Below are 25,931 nucleotides of genomic sequence, written 5' to 3' on the forward strand. Positions count from 1 at the left end.
GTCTTCAATCTCTGAGATTCTTTCTTCTGTTTGATCTACCCTGCTCTTGAGGCTTTCCATGGTGTTTTGTAGTTCCCTGTATAAGTCCTTTATTTCCAGGAAATCGGTTTGATTTTTCTTTAATATTTCAATGTCTTTAGTGAATTTTTCTTCCAAGTCCTGGATTTTTTTTTGTGGTTTCTTTCTGTTGGTCATCCATTTTTTCTTGCACATCATTGAGTTTTCTTACAATCCATGTTTGAAATTCTTCTTCTTTTTAGTGTTCTGAGTTTGGTTAATGTCCATTGCTGGGGAGCTGTTGTTCCTCTTTGGGGGTGTGCTTTCCATTTGAGTCTTCATACTTCCAGAATTCTTTCGCTGGTTCCTTCCCATCTGGATCAGTTGTTCCTCCTTGCCTGTAGATTTTCGTTTTGATAATGACACACACTGTTTAGTCTCTGAGCCAGTAGGTGATGTTTGTGGGTGAGATTCGACCACACCCTTCATGATTAATCAGTAGATGCAGTAAAAGGGTGTGCAGGATGACCTCCCTGTCAATAGGTGGCACTTGCAGGGAGGAGCGAGCTGCAGTGCTGTTTTGGGATCCTGTAGCTAGCTCTTATTCCTCTAGAGAGGCCCTCTTGTGCCTCGGGTGGTGGGTGGGGCCCTGGGATTTCCAGGTGTGTCCTTATTCTCCACCTCAGTGGGGGCAGATCTGGGAGTGAGTCTGGGTGGGGTTTGGTTGGGTAAGCCTGCCCTCAGGCTCCATAACTGCTGTTAGCAGGGATCAAAGGTCTGCTCTTTGTGTCTGTGCAAAGCTGCCGGGAGGGGCTGAAATGGCTCCACTCAGCTGAAAGTCTGGGCTTGTGGGGTGGGGCTGTCCAAGACCCGCACTCTGGAGCAGGTCTCGCTCCCCTCCACTCTCCCCCTCTCCATGGCCTCTCCCAGGCCTCTCCCAGCAAGTGGGACTTCATGCCAATGGATCTCCCCTGTCTGTGACGTCGGCCGGGAGGTTCCCTACCCAGGATTGTAGCCTTAGCTGGGTGCACAGACCTCTTTTGGGAGGAGGGTTGCTGCTCTGGCATGCTGGTCTGCCCCTGAAGGCACATACTCCTCAGTAGGCTCTTTCACAGATCTCTGTTCTGTGCCCCGGGGCAGTGCTATCCTGACCTGGATGTACGGGGTCTGGTCTGCAGGCCTGTCCCCTGGACCCTGGAGATCAATTGGTGACCCTGCCATGGGGAGAGATGCTGGTCTTCAATCACCTACAGGGTGCCCAAGCTGGATCGATTTTACTTCACCTTGGAATTTGCCCCACTCTCCTGGAGTCCCCAGGCAAGTAGCACATGGGAGGGCTGGCGGGTAGAGAACTCGCAGTCTGAGTACCCCTCAGTCTGCTGTAGGGCCCCAAAAGGAAAGGTCCCATTCCTTGGAGATGCCTCCGTGTGATGGCTAAATTGTCTCTCTGGGCACCCACGGGTAGGGCTGGGGAAGAAGAGAATGAAGCATTATGGCGTCTGCCGATAGGCTGGGGTTTGCACCCAGGGAGGTGCCCCGAGGGGGCTGGGAGCCTGGCGCTGAGTCCGCAAGAGGCCACTGCTCACTGGCGGCAGTCGTCTCTGGGCTGGTGTTGGCAGGTCTCTCCAACCACTCAGGAGCCCACCAGCAGTCCAAGATGCAAGGGAGGGGGAATTAACTGCTCCACGTACCCTCGTTGCTGGTCTCGAAGCCTCTCGGGACCTTTCTCCTTCCAGTTCTCCTCCGCAACATCTTCCCGTGGAGTCTCCTATAGTTTCAGGCACCCTTCCTTCCGACCCTCACCTGATCTATGTTTCTCTGCTAGCTTATTTTTTTCTCTTTCTTCTAAAATTCATCTTTTTTTCAGAGACACTCTGACTGGCGGCTTTTCTCGTCCGCCATCTTGGCTCCTCCTCGGGATATTTTTTTCCATCCCTGCACTTTCAGTCTGTGTGTCTCTATCAGTGAAGTATGTTTCCTGAAGGCAGCATATTGTTGGATTTTTTTTCCATATCCACTTAGCCTCTGGATCTTTTAATTGGAGAATTAATTCATTTACATTCAGTGTTATTATTGTTCTTTGTTTTCTGGTTGTTTTGTAATTCTACTCGTTCTTTCATCCTCTCCTACTGCTTTCCATAGTGGTTACATGATTTTCCCTGTATGTTTTAATTCACTGCGTTTTATTTTTAATGTATCTATTATACACTAAAACTCATGTATTATAAGCTTTTGCTTTGCAGTTACCATGAGGCTTACAAAAAAACTTATAGAAATAACAAGTTATTTTAAACAGAGGACAACTTATCTTTGATCACGAAGAAAAGAGTAGTCACAAAGAAAATACTAAAAACTCTATACTTAACTTTCTGTCCCCACCACGTTTTGACTTTTATTATCTCAATTTACATCTTTTTTATTTCCTGTTTCTTAACAAGTTATTATTTTTGATAGATTTGTCTTTTTTGGGTCATACTGGATATATAAGTGGATTACAATTATGGCCGCAATTACATATTCTGAATTTATCTATGTACTTACTTTTACAGGCAGGTTTTATACCTTTCAATGTTTTTTTACATGTTAATTGTCTTTTTCTTTCAGATTTAAGAAGTCCCTTTAGTAGCATTTCTTGTAAGATGGGTATAGTGGTGATGGATTCCTTCAGCATTTGTCTGTCTGGGAAAGATTTTATCTTTCCTTCATGTTTAAAGAATAGATTTGCTGGATACAGTATTCCTGGTTGGCAGTTTTGTTTTTTTTTTTTTTCCTTTTCTTACAACACTTTGAATGTGTTGTCCTATTCCCTCCTGGCCTATATAGTTTCTGTTAAGAAGTCTGTTGCCAGACAAATTGGAGATCCTTTATACATTATTAGCTTCTTTTCTCTTGCTGCTTTTAGGTTTCTTTCTCTATCCTTGTCCTTTGAGAGTTTATTATAAGGCTTGAGGGAGCCCTATTTATGTTGAATCCGTTTGGTGATCTCTGACCTTCCTGTACCTACGTGCTTATATCTTTCTCCAGGTTTGGAAGGTTTTCCTTTATTAAACAGAAACCTTTGAGTAAAGTTTCTATTCCTTCCTCTTTCTCAACTCCCTCTTGAATACTAGTAATTCTTATATTTGATCTTTTGAGGTAATTTTCTATATCTTGTAGGTGTTCATTGTTTCTTTTCATTCTTTTTTCTTTTTTTTCTCCTCTGATGATGTGTTTTCAAATTGTCTGTCTTTGAACTTACTTATTTTTTCCTCTATTTGATCCAGTCTGCTATTAAGAGCCTCTAATGCATTTTTCAGTATAGCAATATGTATTTCTCAGTTCCAAGATTTTTCTTTGCTTTTTAAAAATTGTTTCAATCTCTTTGCTAAATTTATGTGATAAATTTATGAATTGCTTTTCTGTGTTGTATTCGAGTTCTCTGAGTTTCCTTAAAACTGTTTTTTCAAATTCTTTTTTTTTTTTCAGTTTAGCACCATTTATTAAATGATCTCAGCTGTTGTTGTAGCTGCTGTGTGTCAGCCTGCCCTTAAAACATATAATGCTCTTCCATTTCCTCTTGTCCAGGACAGAAGGATCTTACAGGTAGCACACCAACAGAACAAGAGACTCCGATGATGCCAGCTTTAATGATGGTGCCATCCAGAGAGGGAGAGTGTCATGGCACATTCATCCGCGGCTTCCAGAGGTTTCAAAAAAGGAGTCTGCCTGGCATTTTGATGCTGTTGGTGTGAGTTTTGTATCCCATAATAGTGTTGGGAGGTAAGTTAAGCACTCACCGAAGCATATCCCGGATTCGGGCTGTGGTTGCTTGGTCACTGGCAGTCTTACTCCATGTTGAAATAATGTCCTCCTGAAAGCAGACAGAGACCACAGGCCTACAGATCTCTTCTCCAACCATGAACTGTTCCCCCAACATGGCCAGGATGAGATTCTCTCAACAATGGGAGGCCAAGCCCTTCCGCAGCTGAATAATCCACTTGCCACCATTTTTATTTGCATCATCCTCCCACATGGGTTTAATTCCTTCTTTGAAGAGATGGAAATCACTGTGGCCTGTCAGGTCCCTGGGATGTACCATATGGCTATAATACCTCCAGAACTGCTCCACAGAGGCAAAGGTGCCAATCTGTTCGATATTCTGTTCATAGCTCTGCGAGCTGGTAGGATGGCCAGGGGTTCTCCTGGAGTACCAGAAAGTGTAGTTATACCACAGGGGATGCTCTGCTGGTCCAGGGACAACAGCCTTCCTTTTGCTGCTTTTCTGATTCTTGTCTCGTTCCATTTTTTCCTTCTCACCATCTTTCTGTGTGCTGTTTTCTTCATTCTGATCATGGTCCCCACTGACATCATCTTTCAAGGTGTCAAACTTGTTGTTCATCCTCTCGCTGCCGCTGTCTCCACAGCCTCTGTTTTTTCAAATTCTTGATCTGAGAGCCCATACATTGCCATCAGGGTTGGTCACCGGCTCCTTGATTTGTCCATTTTGGGAGATCATGGTTTCCTGTTGAGATTGTTTCTTGTGGACATAGATCTGTATCTTTGCATTGAAAGAATAGTTATTTATTCCAGTCTTCACTGTCTGACTTGTTTTGTTTGTTTGTTTATTTTCTTGGATATGTTTGTTTAGAGGTTCTTTGCAATTTACCTGTTTTGAATTTCTTTTATGCTGGGTTACTGCCTTCTTTTTGATACTAGATGTCACTTTAGGCTCAGATTTGCCTCGGCTCTAGCAAACATTTGAAGCACTGCCCATCCTGATGGGGGAGGTCCTAAAAAGGATACCCCAGCTCTGTGGGAGGGCTAGCTAGGAGTTCATGCCCAGAGAACCTGCGGAGTATGTCTCTTACAGATTGTGCTACTGAAAAGCCACTCTTATTTGATGTCTCCTTTGGCCAAGATCCTGAGCAGAGTTTACAGGCTGGGTTTGCTAGTATTACCTCCCTCCTTTGTCTCTGGCTGCCCTCATGGGTTTTTCTCCCTACAGGAACTCATGATGCTTCCCATTGTTTGAGGCAGGGACAGTTTCTTGCAAGAGAATCTAAGGTGGTGGAGAATCTGGTTGTCCACCTCAGTCTCACTTTTTCCAGTATAGAAACTATGAGTCTGGAGGAAATTTTCCACATCCATCTGCCTGGCAGATTGGGGGAGGGGCATTGTGGATATAGAAGTTCAATTTTCTTACCATCTGCTCAGAGTTTTTTCTTTTCTCTCTTACCCTAGGGGTTGTCTTACCCTAAAATTTTGGTTCTGGGCTATTGCTTGTGATAATCTTGACACAGGATATTTGTTTTTGGTTTTCTGGGATGTGGGGGAGTGAAGCCAGATTCTCTCTACTCCATTTTGGTGATGTCACTCTTGTTTCAGAATCTATTTTGAAATCTTTTGTCCACTGATGACTTCATAACCTCTTTTTTCTCTGTTATGTGTATATTTTCTTTTTATGTTTTAACTATAATTTTAATAGAAGGAAAAATAGGAATAAATCAGTTTGTAATCTTCAATAGGACTAGACAATTTGTTTCTTTATTTAATAACATGTTATGAACATTTTTCCATGTTTGTGTCTATACTCTTTAAGCATAGGCATGATTTTAGTATTGAGGTTGAGATTATATTATTTATTCCTCAATTATGTATTTAGACAGTTTTAATGAAACTCAAAGTGAAATATAATGATCTTTTTTCTAATATTGGAGTCACTAGATGATGACTTTTTGTATTTTATTAGTGATTGGTTTAGAAACCTTTAGTTCATTTCTTTCCAAGGGGAAGAATTCCAAATTATTCCTATTCTTGGCTTGTTATGTTTACTTTGTATATTTAGATGTGATTCACTGAAGAACCTTGCTCTTCATATGCAATTAAAAGCACTTCCATTTTTACATTCTCATTTTAAAACTCTTTAGTGATACGTTCCTTTTTTTAATATTTGTGTAGCAATCCTTGAAACAATTATTATATAATTATTCAGTAGAATCGAGAATAAGAACATTGTAACTTTCTATTTATTGGGATTATGACATTCATTTAAAAAATAAGGAAAGTAAATGACAATATATAAATCATTTTGAATGGCAAGTTGAAATTTTCCAATTAGATTAGCTTGAGATTCTATTTTTTTGTCTTAGGGTTTAAAGAAAGTGGTCAACTTAATTGAAGACTGTTCTTTCACATGAATGGAATAAAATTTTAGCCTTAAGCAAATCAACTATCTGAGTTCCATGACAGCATAGCTTAGATAAAGTCCACTAAAAATGGGCACATGTAGGGAAAAATAAACAGTCTAAAATTTGTATTCTCCTTGTTCAATCTATGGATATAATTTTTTTCCATTTATAGTATAATTGTGTTTGATAGACTGTCTGAAGAACTTAATTTTAGTTATCCTCGTTGGATCTGTTTTATTCTTACAAGTCTTGATTTTAACTGGAGTATTGGCAGCCATCCAATATAGACCTAAAGCATATAGATTGATTTCTACAAGTTGGAGTTGACATTTAGCACAATTTATCAAATTTCTAGTTATTCACTTTTCCCTCAAACATTTTTGGCACAGCAGAATATAATTGATGCAAAAGATACCTGCCTTTAAATATTGCTAGTGTGCTATTTCTTTCCATTCTACTTTGATTTCTGACTTTGGACAAAATCCATCAGTTATCTTCATTATTAAAGAAAAAAATATTTATTACGCATCTCGAAGCCATGCTAGAAGCTATCCAGCAGTGTCTGCATAAACTGAATGATAAAGATAAATTATAGTTTTGCACAGATAATAGGATCTTAATAAATTTCTGTTGAATCATTAAATATAATCTAAGGTTGACATATAGGTGCAAATTTGTTAATTAGGTAACAGAATGTACAGTGATGTTAAATTTACATCATAGAGAAGGTTAAGGATAAATGCATTTTAAAGGTTAGAAGCAGACTAAACAATCATTTGTTAAGTTGAGCATGTGGAAAAAAATCATGAAAGCCAAAATAATTAGAGTGCTCTCATTCTGCATTGGTTTTTGCATATTTTAATTTTCTTATCTAACTGGTAATATTCATATACATTATTTAAAAGCAGTCTAGAAAGAAAATAAAACATTTATTATATCTTCAGTGTATTACTGAAATGGGTTTTTTTAATACACTGTTTCATTTCATCATTAAAATCATCATATGAATTAAATATTATTACCATCAACATGTACAGATGATAAAATGATGTTTAGATCATCGAACTACTTATCTTAATTTAAAAAAAAACTCATAGGAAATGAGGCAAGAATTTACTCAGACCTAGGAATTATATTCAACTGACACACACAACTATGCTTGTTGTTCAATATGTTGAATATCAACACTGCCTGGGTCAGTCTGACTTTGACATTTATATTTTTTCATTATTTTGTGCCTTATAAATATTTATTCAATGTTTCTTTTTGGCAAGTAGTTTTTTAGATGCTTGGGATACAGTGATTAACAAGATAGATACGAACCTTGCCTTAAGTGAATTTTTCTTATCTTTTCGAGGACTTCATTAAATAAACTATTAATATAATACAATGTGTTACATGATATGGAGAGGGAGTGGAGATTGCTGGGGGCACATAGGAGGGATACTGACTCGTATTTGTCATTTTTCAGATCATCTTAGACATCACTTCCATCAAGTAGCTACCTGACACTACCTGAAAGTCTCAGGTGTGCCCCATGTACTTCCATAACATTCTATGATATATTTGGCCCATAGTAGTACTTAATCATTATTTGTGGAGAGGGTGTCTTGCATTTGCCTGTGTGTTATCCCCAGCTCATAGCAAACTCTCAAGAAATATTTCTAGAACAAAGAAAATATAATAGAATCAAGGTCTAAGACTGTAACAAATAAGTGAGAGCAGATTTAGACAAGCTTTTAGGTATTTAGATGAGAAGTGATGGAGATTTCCATGTAAAGTCAGAAGAAAGTTTATCTTCAGAGAATGAGGAATATGGCCTAGAATTATAAAGATTTAGAATAATCACTGTAGGGATACAAGAGGAAAGAGAAAAAATACATAAAAAAAGATAGCCTTAAATAAGTGCTATAGTTTGAGGATAAAATTCTTGAAGTTAATAAAAAAGCAAAATAAACAAAACACCCTCCAAGTATTACTGAGTTATTTCCTGAATAATCAACAATTGGAAAGAGTTTATCTGTATGTTTTTCCAAAATCTAATTTTGTACAATAAATATTTTTATATTAAAATGGGTCATACAAAAGTTTATAAGGAACGTCTTTCTCTGTTCTGTTTTCAAAACATTTTTTTATGCTGAATGTCATTAACTGGACAATACTTCAATAACATTAAGAAATCTAGGTCGTGAAAAAAATGATTGCACACTTTCATGGGTGAAGTTTGTGATATGTGAATTATATCTCAATAAAGCTTTTAAAGAAAAAGAAATGAAAGAGAAAAATGACAACTTTTTCCTATAGCATAACTTAAAGAATAGAAAAATATGACCATTTGTAGCTCAAGCAATATATCAAGAAGTTTCTTAGAAGGTGGCTTTCTGTTTTGGGAGCTGAGGGGAAGGTAAATTTTAATGGCCTAGTCCTAATCTTGCACCTAAATTATCAAGTTAAGTCAAGTTTAATTTTTTTTTTTTTTTTTTGAGACAAAGTCTCACTGTGTTGTCCCTGGCTAGAGTGCCGTGGCGTCATCCTAGTTCACAGCAACCTCAAACTCCTGGGCTCAAGCAATCCTCCTGCCTCAGCCTCCCAAGTAGCTGGGACTACAGGCATGTGCCATCATGCCTGGCTAATTTTTTCTATATATTTTTAGTTGTCTGATTAATTTATTTCTATTTTTAGTAGAGACGGGGTCTCGCTCTTGCTCAGGCTGGTCTCGAACTCCTGAGCTCAAACGATCTGCCTGCCTCGGCCTCCCAGAGAGCTAGGATTACAGGCGTGAGCCACCACGCCTGGCCAAGTTTAATTTTTTTATACCAGGCTCCCTCTCCTCCTCCACCCACATGAATATATGTCATAGCCTGTTCTGACACCACAACTTTTCCAGTTTTCTTTTTTCTTTGCATTTTCTCCCTTTTCACAGAAACAAAAACTACTCAAAGAGTTATCTAAATTCATTTTCTTCGTTTTCTTATTTTATAATGACTCTTCAGCATGCTCCATTCAGTATGGCATCTTCACTACGAGCTTGGCATTGCCCTTATAAAGTCATCAATGGCTTCTATGTTGAAATCCAATGGCAACTTCTGTGTTCTCATTACCGAAATTCTAAGCAACATCCAACACAATCAACCACTCCATCTTTCTGGAAACATAAATGTCACCAACTTTGATCCAGTTATTTAGGGTGAAATCTTAGTAGATTCTTGTCTGTAATTCCCTACATCTAATATGTCGGTGAGTCCTGCCTATTCTACCTGTAAAACATATACAGAATCAGTTCACTTTTATTCAGAGCCCTGTTTCCACCCAAAGCCAAAACATCATTTGTTTCCAAAAATCTATTCTTTACACTATAATATGCTATATTTTTTAAATATATACTTTATTGAACAGTACCATATATACAGAAAGGTACAAAAATTGTATATGTATAGCTCATGGATTATCACAAAATAGATACACTTGCGTAACCACCATTCAGGATAAGGGTGAAGATCTTCCCATCACTCATTACCTGTCACAGTTTCCAGGATCCTAGAAGAATATTTCCGGCCCCATAGGTGCTACCTCATGCCTCTTCTCAGTCACTCTACCCCCTTTACCCAAAACTAATTACTATCCTGACTTTTAGCCCTACAAATAGGTTTCAACTCTTTTAATTCTTTATATAAATTGAAACATTTATATATATAATTTATGTAAGACTATATGTAACTTATTTACTATGTAGTCTTTTATATCTGGCTTCTTTCACTCAACATTATGTTTCTGAGATTCACCCAAATTGTGTGTAGCAGTAGTTTTTTCATTTTTATTGCTATGTAGTATTCCACATTCTGAATATAACATTTCATTTTTCTTTTCTATATAAATATTTGAGTTGTTTACTGTTTTTGGCTATGAATGTTCTTATATACATCTGTTGAGATAGGCAGATATACATATTAGGTATGTTTATGTTGAGTATATACCTAGAAGTGAGTATGTTCAAATTTATCTAATTTCATTTAAAACTAATTTTGCCAGATAGTTATACTAACTGACAACCCAACATACCATATGTGGTAGTTCTAGTTTGTTTATATCCTTGCAAATACTTGGTATTGTCAGTCTTTTTAACATTAGTTTTACTGGTAAATATATAGTGGTATCTCTTTGTAGTTTTAATTTCCACATCCTTTACAACTCATAATTTTCAGAATCTTTTCATATTTATTGAGCATTTGGATCTCCTTTTTTGTTAAGTACCTGTTCAAGTCTCTTGGCTATTTTTCTGTTGAATCCTCTGATTTTTTTTTCTAATTCATAATAGATAGGAAATCTACTGTCTATAGGTAAGAAATAGATAAGGTAGGAAATCCTCCATTTACTTATAACCTGTCACTCTGGCCTCATTTTTGTCCTTCAAATCGGACAATAATTTCCCCCTTTCAAATATATTTTCAAATATTGCACGGACATCTACTCTTTTTGTCTTCTACCCCTCTGGAAAACCCTTCTCCTTCATAGATGTATTTTAGGTAGAGCTGTCTGTAGCCTTTCCTCCAGAGATGGGTATGTGACCTACACCTAAATATTAGCACATGATATCTGCTGACTACAGTCACTGGCACTGAGTCGAACATATGTACGCTTTCAGCCAATATGGTATCGTATGATTATTGCTGGACACCTGGAGAAGAGATACTTGCTCTTTCATAGTGAACTTGCACTTACTGCCACCATCTTTCACATGAAACCAAACAACCCAGTGCAGAAGGAAGCAGAATAGAAAAACTATGAGAAGCTAAATCATTATTATTAATAAATTATTAGGCCTGAATTTAGCTGTCCCTCATGTCAGCCATACTATCCACTTTTGATATATGGGCTAATAATTTTCTCTTTTTAAATTTCTTTTTAATTTTAATTTAAAAATTTTGCGGGGAGTTTAAGCCTATTGGTTTGGATTATCTATTACTTGCAACAAAATGAATCCTAGCTCATGCAATGTAGCTGAAACTGTATACATTTATAATGTTGCTTTTGGCCACATAACATTTTATTTGAATATATAGTAATAAATATAAAATTAACACATTTTGAAAAATATAGTTAAGAATTTGGGTATTTAAAAATGTGAATGTATCAACTTCAAATATATTGCCGTTATTATTAGTGTCCAGATCTTATAGATTTATATATTAACATAACATTTTAACACATTTTTCATTTCATTTTTGGGAATTCATTTGCTTATCAGAATGTACAAGGTATGAAAATGTAAGAAGGCTATCTCTTTCAAACATTTTCCTTTCATGATATATTTGGTCAAACTATAAGAAAATGCTTTAGTTGAAATTTTTCATCTTGCTTCTTTTTATCTGGAATTCAGCAACTTTTATTTTAGTCATGACAAGGTAAAAGCTGTGAGTCTTTTTTCTGTTTCATATTCCCTCTTGATTCACCAAAAACAATTTGTATTCAAAGAATTAGTGCTGAATTGTTGCTACACAGTAAATAATAGCATGCTTTCACTGCTATAGACTTTGAAGTACTTGGGATAACTGTCTTGCTTTGTGTTTTTTAAGTCAGATTTGAACATAAAGACTGTTTGAACTGTCTTTAGAATAATTTTAAATGTAAAGTAACTGTAATTATGGTTATTTGTTGTTACTTCAGTCATATCTAAATTTGTAAATCATAAGGCATTTCAAAAACTGCATATTTTGTATTGTTATTTTGTATGTTAATTTTATATTTCTTTTAATTTATGTCATTCTCCATATGTTTATAAACATATTAACAAGATGCATATTCTAAAAATACATTGGCTATGATATTAAGTGTTTAAAGTTAAGGCTTACAGATATTAAGTAGCCACAACACTAGTGAAGCTTATTCTGCTATAACTTTATTAATCAAAGCTGTTTTAAAATTTATTTCTTTAATTCCAAATTCAATATACTTGATATCATCTATTTTCATATAAGAGCAAAAGATTCTCAGATGGAGGATTATGATGGCATTATACATATTATTAGAAAATGTAGCACAGAAAGTGTGATAAAAGGAAATGGGAAATGCTGATAAAAGGGCACTAACTTGCAGTTATAAAATGAAGTTCTGGTGACCTAATGTACAGCATGGTGACTTTATTAATAATAATATATACTTGGAATGTGCTAAGATAGATTTTAATTATTTTCACCAGAAAGAAATAATAGGTAACTATAAGAGGTGATGGATATAATTAACTTGATTGTGGTGATTATTTTACAATGCATGTGTATGTAAAACATCATGTTATATACCTTGATATATATAATTTTTATTTGTCAACTATACCTCAATAAACCTGGAAAAAAGGGGAAAATGGAAAAAACAAAAAGAAAAGAACATAACTGAGAAACTGGTAATGCAATAGGGAGAGTAGAGAATTTTTGAGGAAGATGGGAAAAGCCGGAATGGATAAATCATGAAACATTAGAACAGAACAAGTTTTAGAGATTACCTAGCGCTATTCTCCTTGCATTACAGATAAGAACATTGAAGCCTTCTGTAGATTATACAATTAGAAAGTTGTATAACCAAGATTAAAAATTACACTTTTGACTCCAACTCCTGATCTTTTTCTACTGTCTCTAAAATATTATGAGATTTTAATCCATAACATTAAACTTATCTTACTAATCACTTCAAGTTCTCTTTGGAGGTAGGCAGGGCACAAATAAATAGTATTCCTTTAATCCTATTAATACTTTTTAAATGGCACTATGTAAATGTTTAATTTTTAAAATGAAGGTTTGACTGAAAACACATTATAAGTTCAGTATTGCAGTCTTATAACTATTGTTTACAAGAGATATTATCTAGAAAGTGAAAGTAACGAAAATTGAAATTATAATGCCAAAGTGCCCCAACTCTGAGGACACTGATACAGATACTGGTTTTCTAGAACTCAGAAGAGTAGAGCAATCTATGTTAACTTGTAACTAAAAGTGGATACACTTCCTGTAACAACAATGTTGGAAAGCAAAAGAATAATGACACTTTGTTTGGAAGAACAATCATTATTTTTTTCATTCACATCCAAACAATAAAAACAATTCCTGTTATAAGTAGCCAATTCATCTTCATTCCCATTCTGTATGTATTTATTCACACTGTCTCATTAAATTCTGATATTATTCAGAACTCCTTGGGTGTGTTGTAATTTTACCATTTGGGAATACATCAGTCACAAAACACATATATATTGTAATAAAAATTGATGCTTAACAAGAATTCATATTGAGTATATTCCATCTTAAATACCTTTGTTCTGTTGAACAACAGAACTGTGTAATATTTCAATTCAAGAAGAATTGATCCTATTGTCTAATTTTTTCAAACTCTGCCATAACATTTAAAAATAACATTTACAGAATACAGAAATCTTTGGAGAATTTATGTAAAATCCAAATGGGCTTTTCTTATTTTTTTAATTGAACTCATGAATTTTACCTTAAAGCTGAAAATGCCTATATTAATTTTATTTTATTAAGTTGTTTAGAATTATTTAGTAAAACTCTGTAAGCCTTGGTTGTCTCTTTAATGAATTCAATTTCACTAGTAATGCCTTGTAATGCATTGTTACAAATAAAAAATTGCTTACTAATTCCTTACCCATCTATTAGAATATGAGGTCTGTCCAGAAAGTATCCAGCCATGTAAGATGAAAAATAGAGACATTTATTAAAGAAGCTGCAAGATACAAGAAACATTATACATAAGACAATGATGCCTCAATCCCCCTCAAAGTACGCACCTTGGGACCTCACACAGTTCTCCCTGTGTCTCTTAACCTAACCCATACATGTACAACATTCTCAGGTATTCTGCTTGTTGCAGGCCTTCCAGGACATGGATCACTTTCAACAGATTCTCAACGATCTTTGAAGCATTTTTGCCACACTTTTATTTGCACTGTGCTCACTGCATCTTCCCTGAAAGCCTTCTGAATCATCTAAATAGTTTTCACGGAGGAATGTTCAAGCTTAATGCAAAATGTGATGGAAATTCGTTGCTCTACTCACTCAGTCATTTTGAATGCAACAGCTACACAGTACACATATTCACTCAATGGCATCTAGCGTCCCACTGACTAGTACAGTGAAGTCCTTATTGTTCACGCATGCACATTACAGTCCACTCTCCTTGACTGTCACATTACATCAATGTCATGCAAACCATTCTTGGTATATTAATAATGGCTTGATACTTTCCAGATAGACCTCATATTTAGTCAGTTCCAGATGCTACACAGAAATATGGGAGAAATTGAACAAAATTAGGGAAATGATATGAAAAATTCTGGCATGTAAAACACTATTTAGGTATTTGGGGATCAACACACAGCAATATTTCTATCATGAACTTACTCATTGCTGGAGTTACAAAAATAAAATCTCTGCCCTCAAAGAGTTTACAGTCTAGGTATGGGAGGTAGGCAATGCACATGGCTATAATGTGAGGTAGAATAAGTAAATACCAGAAGTTAAAGGAGCGGGGTAGAAAGGAGGACATGAAGATCAAGCAGGGAGAAACTGCACCTGGTTGAGAATAACCTCCTCTTTCCAAAACCCACATATATTTGATTGATTATCAGTTACTTTTCATTATCCTTTCAGAAAGCTTCTTATATCCATCTTATTTCTACAACATCATTTCTGCTAGTCTAATGAAGTCCTCATCATGTTTTATATGTATTTTGTAGTAGCTTTCTTACCAGCTGATTGGCCTATTTCTAATTTCTGTGCATCTTTTCTAAAACACAAATTGAATGTAAGACACTGTCTTAGTCAGTTTGAGCTGCTATAACAAATTACCATAGACTGAGTGGATTAAACAACAAACATTTATTTTTCACAGCTCTGGAGGCTGGGAAGTCCAAGATCAAGGTGACAGCAGATCCCATATCTGATGAGAGCCTGCTTCCTAGTTTTCAGGTGGCTTTTTTCTCATTGTATCCTCACTTGGTAGAGAGCAGAGGGGAAGGAGCAAGTTCTTTGCTGTCTCTTTTTGTAAGGGCACTAATCCCATCATGATGGCTATACCCTAATGACTTATTAATAACTATCTCCCAAAGGCCCCATCTTCAACTACAATCACCCTGAGGATTGGGGTTTTAACATATGAATTTTGGGGGAGAGGATACATTCAGTCTATAGCAGATACCAATGAAATAATAATTTGTCCCATTATTTCATGTACTACTAACAAAAAAACCCCAGCTAAATTAAACTATGACACAACGCTTTCTGAATTCCTAGTATTTGTATGTTATAGTTATTTTTAAAAGTTACTTTGAACTCATTTAGACATATATTCTTACCAATTCTCACTTTTTGTATACAAAAAAAAGAAAATATAAGTATAATATATTGGTCATGGAATTCCTCAAGCTTACTCATATAAGAGTAATTTTCCTAAGTTACTTTTCAATTCAAAGTCTTTGATGTACATTTTTCTCGTAATATTGCTATGATCTGCACATTTCCATCCCCCCAAATCATATGTTGATATTGTAACTCCAAAGCTGATGGTATTAGGAGGTGGGAGTCTTTGGAAGGTGATTAGGTCATAAGGACAGAGCCTTTATGAATGGGCTTAATGCCTATATAGAAGAAGCCCAAGAGAGACCCACACACCTTCCAACATGTGAGGACACAGCAAAAGAATAGCCATCTATGAACTGGATAACAGATTCTCACCAGACACTGAATCTGCCAGCACCTTGACCTTCAATTTCACATTCTCCAGAACCATGAGAAATTGCTCTGGTTTATAAGCCCCCCAGTTATCATATTTTGTTATAGCAGTCTGAACATACTAAGACAGGAAATTGGTACTGAGAAGAAGAGATCCTGCTGCAACAAATTCCTAAAAATGTGGAAGTGGCTTTAGGACTGGGTAATATGTAGAGGCTCAAAGAGTTTTGAGGGTCATGCTATAAAAAGCCTACATTGCTGTGAACAGATTCTGGTGAGGGCCCAGAAAGAAGAGTGTTGTAGACAAATCTCCAATTTTCTTAGAGAATATCCAAGTAATTCTGAAGAGAATTTTGGGAGAAATATGGACAGTAAAGGCCATGTGATGGAAGGACATTCTCAGAAATGAGGAACATGTTGTTAAGCAATGGTGGAAAGGCCATCCTTGTTATCAAGTGACAAAGAACTTGGCCGAATTGTGCTTATATTCTATTGTTTTGTGGAAGGTAGAACTGTGAGTGATGAAATTGGATATTTGGCTGAGAAAACATCCAAGCAAAATGTTGAAGCGTGATTTGACTCCTCTTGATTGCTCATAGTAAAGTACAAGAAAAGAGAAAGACAGAATTGTTAATCAAAAGGAAACCAGTACTTAAAGATTTGGAAAATTCTTAGCCTATTCATATTGTAAAGAATGAGAAAGCATGTTCAGAAGAGAATATGAAGGATGTGGCCAAAGACCAACTGATAAAGAAATTAGCTATCTCAACAGAAGCTGGGATCTATTGTCCAAGAAAATGGAAGAATGACCCTGAGGCAATTCAGAAATCATCAGGGTTTTTGAAATGCTTAGTGGTGGTTGTTCAGTCAGCATGAGAAAACAACCACACTTTTCGGTGAGCTTATACTTTAACTCATCGAGTCCATTCATGTATAGGCAATGACAAGTACATCATGATTTTAGGAGGTCCATCAATTGGAAGACGCATTGTGATTACTTAGATGCTAAAATGTAATAATGTGTGCCTTGGAAACTATGAAATAAGTTATCTGATTTTTGTGATGCTCTTGGTTTTAAACAGGCAATGGCTCCTCTTTGCCTCCAGGATAATTTCTATTAACCTAATATGGTAAATAAGGCCCTTCTGAGGTTTATTAATTAATTTATGATTTTTATTTTTTAGAGACAGGGTCTTGCTTTGTCACCCAGGCTGCAGTGCAGTGGTACGATTATAGTTCACTGCAGCCTCAAACTCTTGGACCCAAGCAATCCTCATATATAAGCCTCTCGAGTAGCTAGGACTGCAGGCGCATGCCACCATGCCCAGCTAATTTTTATTTTTTGTAGAGATGCGGTCTCACTATGTTGCCCAGGCTGGTCTAGAATTCCTGGGCTCAAGTGATCCTCCTACCTCGGCCTCCCAAAGTGCTGAGATAACAGAGGTGAGCCACTGTGTCTGACCCCTTCTGAGGTTTTTTCAGCCTCATCTGCTGCCTCTTTTGCTTCCCTTAAAAAGTGTTCTAACTATGTTTAACAGCTCAATATCTTTGTGCATGCTTTGCACTCGTACACTTTCATGCCTGTGAACATGCACTTTCCTCTTCTTACGTGCCTCTTTGCTCCTCTACCACCTCCACAGTGAATTCCTACTTATCCTCTCAGGCTCAGTTCAAATGCCAGCTGCTCCATGCATCTTTCATGGAGGCTTCCTTTCCCCCCAAATTGTTTTCTCCTTTGTGTTTCCTTAGGCATTTGTAATACATTATGACGTTTATCACGTTGTGTTACATGTATCAATTATTTTATGGAACTTGGCTTTATCTCTGTTTCTGTTTGTAAACTCAAGAACAGGGATTTTTCTCTTGTTCATCTTTTGTCCATAGTCCTTACATCAGTGCCTAATGTTTAATAGGAACTCAATATATGTTTGACTTAATGTCTAAAGCATTTATTTATTCAAAAATATTCATTGAGTATCTAAAGTGTACAGTATACTGTACCAGGAACTCAATATAGGGAAATAAGTAGTACTCTTGTGGTCCTCAGGTAAGGGACTAGAGATTTAGAGTGGTTAACTAAATTAATTAAATTCCCAAGTAAAAAGTGGTGCAGTTGTCTGACTGAAAATTAGGTGTCCATAACCATTCATAATCATAGTCTTGAATGAATGTATAACTCCTTAACTTAGGGCTGTATAATTTTAAATAGCCATTCCATGTTTTCTATTTTTTACAATTTAATTTTTTGGTGTTCTTCTGAATACTGTAGTCCAATATGTTAGCTAAGTTATGAAATAGAAAATTAAAAATAGAAGTCAAGTAAAGCAAATGTTGCACATAGCATAGCTTTGTATTTGTCAATGTCTTTGTAAAGTGTGGGCTACTTATGTATGATTATATAGAAGCCTCTTCAAAGACTCTAGCATTCTTGTGACCACATTCTCTTCCTCTTTGTCATTTGCATCCTCTGTATATGGCAGTAATTTTGAAAATCAACAAAGTGTTCGAGAAAAGGTAATAGGAACAGTAAGAATCTGATTTGGAAAGAGTAGGCATTTTATAATCTGTGTTTTAAATTCTGTTAGCCTCGATAAAATGTGTCAAATCTAAAATACCAAGAGGTTTAAGTTAGATGCAGTTGAAAATGAGTATCACTATTAAGTAATAATGATATTTTCTTAGTGTTAATTTACCTTCTCAGTATTATCCATCATGAGACCCAACTTCCTAAGAAAATCTGAAAACTTTATCTACCATTTAAAAGTAATCTTTTAATCCCCTTAACATTTTATAATAGACTATCATAATGGATTTTCATAAGCTTTCCATTGATGTAGTGTCACAAACTTAGAGTACTTTCTTCGTTGGTTTCAGGATGGACAAAATCCCAGGCAATTAACAGTAATCACTTTCCACTTTCTTTCATGTGTCTCACAATTTATTTATTTACATTATTTACATCGTATAGTTTTGTCAAGTATTGCTGTTTCTTTGCAGAAAATTTTTAAAGTGATTTAATTTTGTGAGGAATAGTTTAATCTAGCTAATATAATCTATACACCTGTTTAGTCAAATGTAACCCTATATTGCAATATGTTAAAGGTAAATGAAACCCTCTTAGTTATGATACCTCCCACCTTTCCATCAGGAAACCTCATATCCCATTTAAAACATATGACCAGCTTACACATGGTCTGAATGAGGATTACAGTGTCAATTTCATATAAGTATTTTAAAGCCTATTTTTTTTACTTATTAAATAAAAATTAAAATAAATAGAAGGTCCTTACATGAACTTGCAATTGATAACTCATCTTTCTAGGGCTGAACCCCAACTCCTTTCCCTCAGCTCAGTTGTCTGCGTAGACTCCAATACCTGCCTTAGAATTAGGATCTTCTGCATCTCTCTTGATATTTGATTTTTGAATGGGTAGCCCCTCACTCAGTGACAAAAATGCCATGCCCTCTTACTACTTTGTTCACAGATCTCTTAGAGTTTATAAAGAATAGATGATGGTGTCCTGGAACCTACAGCTAGAAGAAAGCCTTGATAAAAATAATTTTATTTTCTTCCACTTTTGATGACCAGATTTGTGCTTCAGTATTGTCAAAAGTCGTAACAAGATAATGATGTCTGGTATTACTACTACTATTTAACATTTTTCCTAGAGCTAATGTAAAAGTAAAGAAAACCAAATGCATTTTTGATGTTAAAGACAGCATTGTCAATATTTGCAGGTGATACAATCATCTGCCTGAAAATTTCAAAAGGTTTACAAAAACCAACTAGGAATGTTCAAAACCCAAGTAAAAAATACTATAAAGCTTCACTGAAGAAAATTAAAAGAAGACTTATTCCCAAAGGGGAGCCACTGTTGAAGAATGAAGAACAATGAGGAGGAATTGGTCTATAAGATATTAAAACAGATCATAAGGCAATCATAATTGGCACAGGGAAAGACATAAGAAACAAAAAGAACTCATATAATATAGATCCCAAGAATAGATTCATGTGTACATATATGAATTAGGATTAAATAAAAGGCCATTTCAGATCAATGACAAAAAGATGAACAATTAAATAAATGACGAAAAGATGAACAATTAAATAAATGTTGTCAGAATGATTGGCTAACTACTTAGACAAAAAGTAAAGTTAGAGTCTTCCATCTCATCATTCACAAACACACAAAATATTCCAGATGCAATATATTTTTAAATATAAGGAGTAAAACATTAAATATATTAGACAAATATGGGAGATTTTGTTTAAAAACTTGGGATAGACAAGTTCTTATTCAATAAGACATAAGATGTAGGTAATATAAAAAATTTAAATGTCTATATAATAAAAGATAAAGTTAAAAGATGTGAGAAATGCAGGAAAATGGTTGCAACATATATAACAGAGAGTTAATATACAGAATACGTCAAGATCTCCACCAAATCAATATAAATAAGTCAATCAAATATAAAATGAATATATGATATGAACAAAGTTTTCCAATAAAAGGAAATACAAATAGTCAATAAAACCTCACTAATAGAGAAATGGAAATTAAAACTATATTAAGATGACTCTCTTTGTCCTTTAGATTTGAAAAAAATGAATGATTATTTATATCCATTGTTGGCTAGTAAATGGAGAAATTGGTGGTCTTATACACTGCAGATGGAAGTATAAATAGGAATAATCTGCTTTTAGAGGGCAATATGGAATTGTCTATTAAAATAAAAAATGTGCAAACCCTTTTACCCAGCATTTCTATTTCTAGCTATCCTTCATAGAGGCATACATGCATGCTCAAATACATGAAGTGATAAATGTGCAATAATATTTGTTACAATATTGTTTGTACTAGCCAAAAAAATTGAAAACAACTCAGACCTCTTAAGAGGGAATTAGTCAAGTAAACTGCTAAAGTAATTCTATGGAATTCTGTGCAGAGTTAATAGAACTGAGGTGACTTGAAATGTATGAGCAGGGAAACATCTCTAAGACACAGAAACATAATCGCAAAACGTTGAAAAATAGCAACTTCTAAGTTTATATTTAAAAACACAAATATGTACATACATAAGATCTGGAGAATTGTTCTTGAAATAATTCATGAAAGGAATTAGTGTGGTTACTTTTGAGGAAGGATGTATGTGAAGTTAAGGGTAGCTTTATATTTAAGTAGAAAAATTAAATGTTTCATCCTTTTTTAGAGGATAAAAATAGTTTCTATAATATTTAAAAATCTAATCAATTAAAATCACAAAAAAGTAAAAATGCCAAGTAAATCCTGAAACTATGTTATTTCTCTTTTAAAAATATAGTTGATATAATTCTTCTTTATTATATCACAAAGGGAAATTTACTTCTTATCATTAGAATCAGGGACATACTTCTTCCTCTAGGTATTTGAGCATGCTAGGTATCTGGACATAAAAAATTAGAAACACATTCAAGTGTTAGCATTAATGCAAAGATTGATAGAATGAAAGATAGTTTGGGAATGAAACTAGGAGAGCATTTAGCCTTAATTGGGTATATTAGCCATTTAATTGCAGTTCACTTGGCTTAATAGAATCAGGTCTGAATGGATAAATTATTTCATCCTCCTAAGAATAAGCTCAAAGAAATATTATGAATTAAAACAAGTAGAATTCAGTACTTATAAAAGTTTTGTTATGACAATTTAAGATATTAAAGTTCTCTATTTATTGTACAAATATGGTATCTCATCTTTTTGAGACTACTTAGCATTTTGTCAAATTACTAAGAATGACTACTATATTTATAGAACTGTATTACATACTATAGTGATATCAGAGTGACCATGTTTGTGTGTATGTTTGATTTTAGATGTGAGAAAGTAAATTATGATATAGAGGTTATGAAAACTTATATATTCCCATTTCCCGTTAAGGTATACTTTTTCATGCCTTTTTTATAACTTACCATATCACATGGAAAGGGTTATGGATTTGCCTTGGTCTGTCATGAATTCTTTTAGACTTTTTTTCTTTTTAAATTACTCTGATAGAATCTTTCTCCAGGGACTCATTACATTTCTCTATGTAAATTTTACTGAACATTTAACAACGTTTCCTAATTAAATATGAATATGGAATTTTATCAGACTAAATTGACATTTTTCCTATTTAAAAATAATATAAAATAAAAACAAAGGGATAAAAGTCAAGATTGGCTGGCTAGTGTGTCTCTTCAACAGAGAAGAAGTAGTCACACTCTGAACAGATTGTCTAAGAGAGAATGCTGGTATTCACAAAGTAGTGGCAGGAAGTACTGAAGACGAGTAAGAAGCGGAAAGCGGGAAGCTTGCTCAGCTGGTGACCATCTAGGCTAGCAAGGAGAAGCTCCTAGGCACAGGAAAAGGATAAGAAAGAAATCCTCAGGGCTCCACACTCCCACCATGGGCTTTTCTGATCTTGGTTGTGGGAGACACCCTTGATCCACACAGGCCTTGGATCTAAACATAGGTAGCTGCCTAAAGATTGCACAGAGACTTTGTTCCAGAAAGGGAACTCATATGGAGTCCTGTAGGTATCCAAGCCCAGAGCAGCTTCAGCTTGGTGCCATTCTGAAAACCTAGCTGCTGGGGATCTAAATCCTGCCCTGAGATTGGATTGATGTGGTTACTGACACTGCTGATGCTGGGTCAAGGAGGGAGATAGGAGATTGGGTATTCCCACACACCCCTAGGACAATCCCCACTACCCTGCTGTGGGCTGCTGTGAGACCATGGAATGACTAGACTGCACTCCCCACTGCTTCTTACATACACTGCTCCACCAGAGAAGGGCCCTCCCTTCCCTAGTCATGGGCCCACAGCTTGCTTCATTTTGAAAGTTAGGTTCCAGGGGTCTGTGCCCTGCCTTTGGGCTGACACTATTCAAGCCACCACTGGGCCAAGGAAAGAGAGGAGAAACCAGGCCCTCCCATGCACCTCTAGGACAAATCTCACAAATATGCTGCAGCCTGCTGTAAGATCAAGGCATGGGCAGGCTACATATTCCACAGCTACCTGCCCACATTGCCCCAGGTGAAAGGGGTTCTGCTGTCTCTTGTGGCAGGCCCACAGTGCGGACACCACTACACCTAAGAATTCCAGCAGTGACCTGGAGACCACCTCACCTCTTCCTGTCACAGCCAGTGCCTGAGGGTACTACTGGCAGGCCTGAGGACAAGTCTTTTGGCACAGACCCACCTCCCCAGTACTCAAGTATGCCATCCAAGGGCACAGAAACTGCTCAGTCATCATTAACACCTGTTCACTCCTCCCAGGGTCTGAGGTTGGGCTGACCAAACCTGCTAATACTACCACAGCTGACACCCAGGGAACTAGACCACCCAACCTGTCATAGATGCCATCTACACCAGCATGGACCCATTGGGTTCCAGTGAGTTACTCCACCACTTCTACTGCCATCATGTATATCACATCAGCTACTCAGGGGCCTAGGAACCCGTCCACATGTCCAGCACATTGCTGCCACCATCAGCATCTGAGAAAGCCAGCTGGAGTCCCAAGAATTAGCCCTCCAGTAGCAACTAATACCAGTGCCGGCATAGCCACTCCGGGGTCTAAGAACAGACACACTTCATTCACCACTGCCACCATGGCAGCCCAAAGACTCTATACCTGGTGTCCAAGTCCCCAGCAAAACTTCACTAATAACTATATCCTAAGCAACCAAGGAAATCATAAATATCACTGACCCTATATACTGCTGAAGAAATTACACAGGAATAGCACTACCGCAGGCAGCCCAAACCAAAGCCAAAGCATCTTATTCAACCAACAATATATATAAATTTTCAGCTGAAACTCCTCCCCTAGGAAAGCGATTTCAAAAAAAAAAAAAAAAGACTGCTATATCAATTGCACAGATATCAATGGAAGAACAAAGGAGACATGAAAAATCAAGGAACTATGATACCACCAAAAAAAAAAACAATTCTCCAGCAATAGATTTCAATTGAAACACTAATAAAAAAAATCTCCCAACAGAATAAAACCCTAGCCCAGAAGGATTCACAGCTAAGTTCTACTAGACCTACAAAGAAGAATTGGCACCCATTCTACTGAAACTGTACCATAACATCAGGAAGGAGGGAGCCCACCCTAACTCAGTCTGTGAAGCCAGTATCGCCTTGATACCAAAGCCAGGAAAGGGGTTTTTTTTGGTTTTTTGAAACCAAAAAAACTACAGACCAATAACCTTTATGAACATAGATGCAAAATTCCTCAAAAAAATACTAGCAAACCAAATTCAACAGCACATCAAAAAGATAATCCACCATAATCATCTCTGTGTTTTATCCCAGAGATGCAAGCATGGTTTAATATACACAAGTCAATAAATGGGATTTACCACATAAACAAAAGTAAAAACAAAGACCATATGATCATCTAAGTAGATGCAGAAAAAGCATTCTATAAAATCCAGCACTCCTTCATGGTAAAAGCTCTCAACAAACTAGGCACAGAAGAAACATACCTCAAAATAGTAAAAGCTGTATATGACAAATCCACAGCCAACATTATACTCAATGGGGAAAAATTGAAAGCATTTCCCCCCAGAACTGAAACAGGACAAGGGTGTCTACTGTCACCACTTCTATTCAACATAATACTGGAAGTACTAGCCACAGCAATCAGGCAAGAAAAGAAATAAAGGGCATCCAAATTGGGAAAGAGGAGGCCAAGCTATCCCTGTTTGCTGACATGATCTTGTATCTAGAAAACCCTAAAGACTCTACCAAGAGACTCCTAGAATTGATAAATAAATTTAGCAGAGTCTCAGGTTACAAAGTCAATGTACACAAATCAGTAGCATTTCTATATACTAATAATAGTCTAACTCAGAGTCAAATCAAGAACTCAATACCATTTCAATAGCTGCAAAGAAGATAAAATACCTAGGAATATACTTAACCAAGGAGGTGAAAGAGCTCTACACAGAGAACTACAAAACACTTATAAAAGAAATCACAGATGAGACCAAAAAAATTAAAAATTATCCCATGCTCAGGGATTGGAAGAATCAACATTATTAAAATATCCGCAATGCCCAAAGTGAGTCCCATCAAAATGCCAACATCATTTTTCACGGATCTAGAAAAAAATAATCCTAAACTTCATATGGAACCAAAGAAGACCACAAATATCCAAAACAATCTTAAACAAAAAGAACAAATCTGGAGGCATCACATTACCTGTCTTCAAATTATACAAGGCTACAGTAACCAAAACAGCTACTCATATAAAGGTAGAGACATAGACCAATGGAACAGAATAGAGAACCCATAAATAAAACTGTATAGCTATGACCAACTGATTTTTGACAAAGCAGACAAAAAGATACACTGAAGAAAGGATGCTCTTCAATAAATGTGCTGGGAAAATTGGATAGCTACATGCAGAAGAATGAAACTGGATCCTTATCTCTCGTCATATACAAAAATTAACTTAAGTTGGATTAAAGACCTAAATATAAGACCTGAAACCATAAAAAACTCCTCTAGACATTGTCGTAGGCAAAGAATTTATGAGTAAGACCTCCAAAGCAAATACAGCAACAACGAAACTAAATAAATGGGACTTAGTTAAATGAAAAAGTTTCTGAAAAGCAAGGGAAATAATCAACAGAGTAAATAGACAACCTGTGGAATGGGAGAAAATATTTGCAAACTATACATCTGAAAAAGGGCTAATATCCAGAAACTACAAAGAACTCAAATCATCAAGAAAAAAACCATATAACCCCATTAAAAAGTGGGCAAAAGACATGAACAGAGTTTTTTCAAAAGAAGATGTACAAATGGCCACATGAAAAAATGCTCAACACCACTAATAATCAGGGAAATCAAATTAAAACCACAATGAAGTTACCACCTCACCCCAGTAAGAATAGCTATTATTTAAAAATGCAAAACAACAGCAACAACAATAGATGTTGGCATAGATGCAGTGAAAAAGGAACACTTATACATTGTTGGGATGTAAATTAGTACAACCTC

At 36.0% G+C, this 25,931-nt stretch overlaps 1 pseudogene; it reads right to left on the reverse strand.

Moving 5' to 3' along the window:
* Nucleotides 1–3,652: 3,652 nt before the first annotated feature.
* Nucleotides 3,653–4,390, reverse strand: LOC105810532 (annotated as a pseudogene).
* Between the last annotated feature and the right edge of the window lie 21,541 nt (nt 4,391–25,931).

This window comes from Propithecus coquereli, unplaced genomic scaffold (assembly GCF_000956105.1).
Source record: "Propithecus coquereli isolate 6110/MARCELLA unplaced genomic scaffold, Pcoq_1.0 Scaffold214, whole genome shotgun sequence".
In the NCBI taxonomy this organism is placed as follows: domain Eukaryota; kingdom Metazoa; phylum Chordata; class Mammalia; order Primates; family Indriidae; genus Propithecus; species Propithecus coquereli.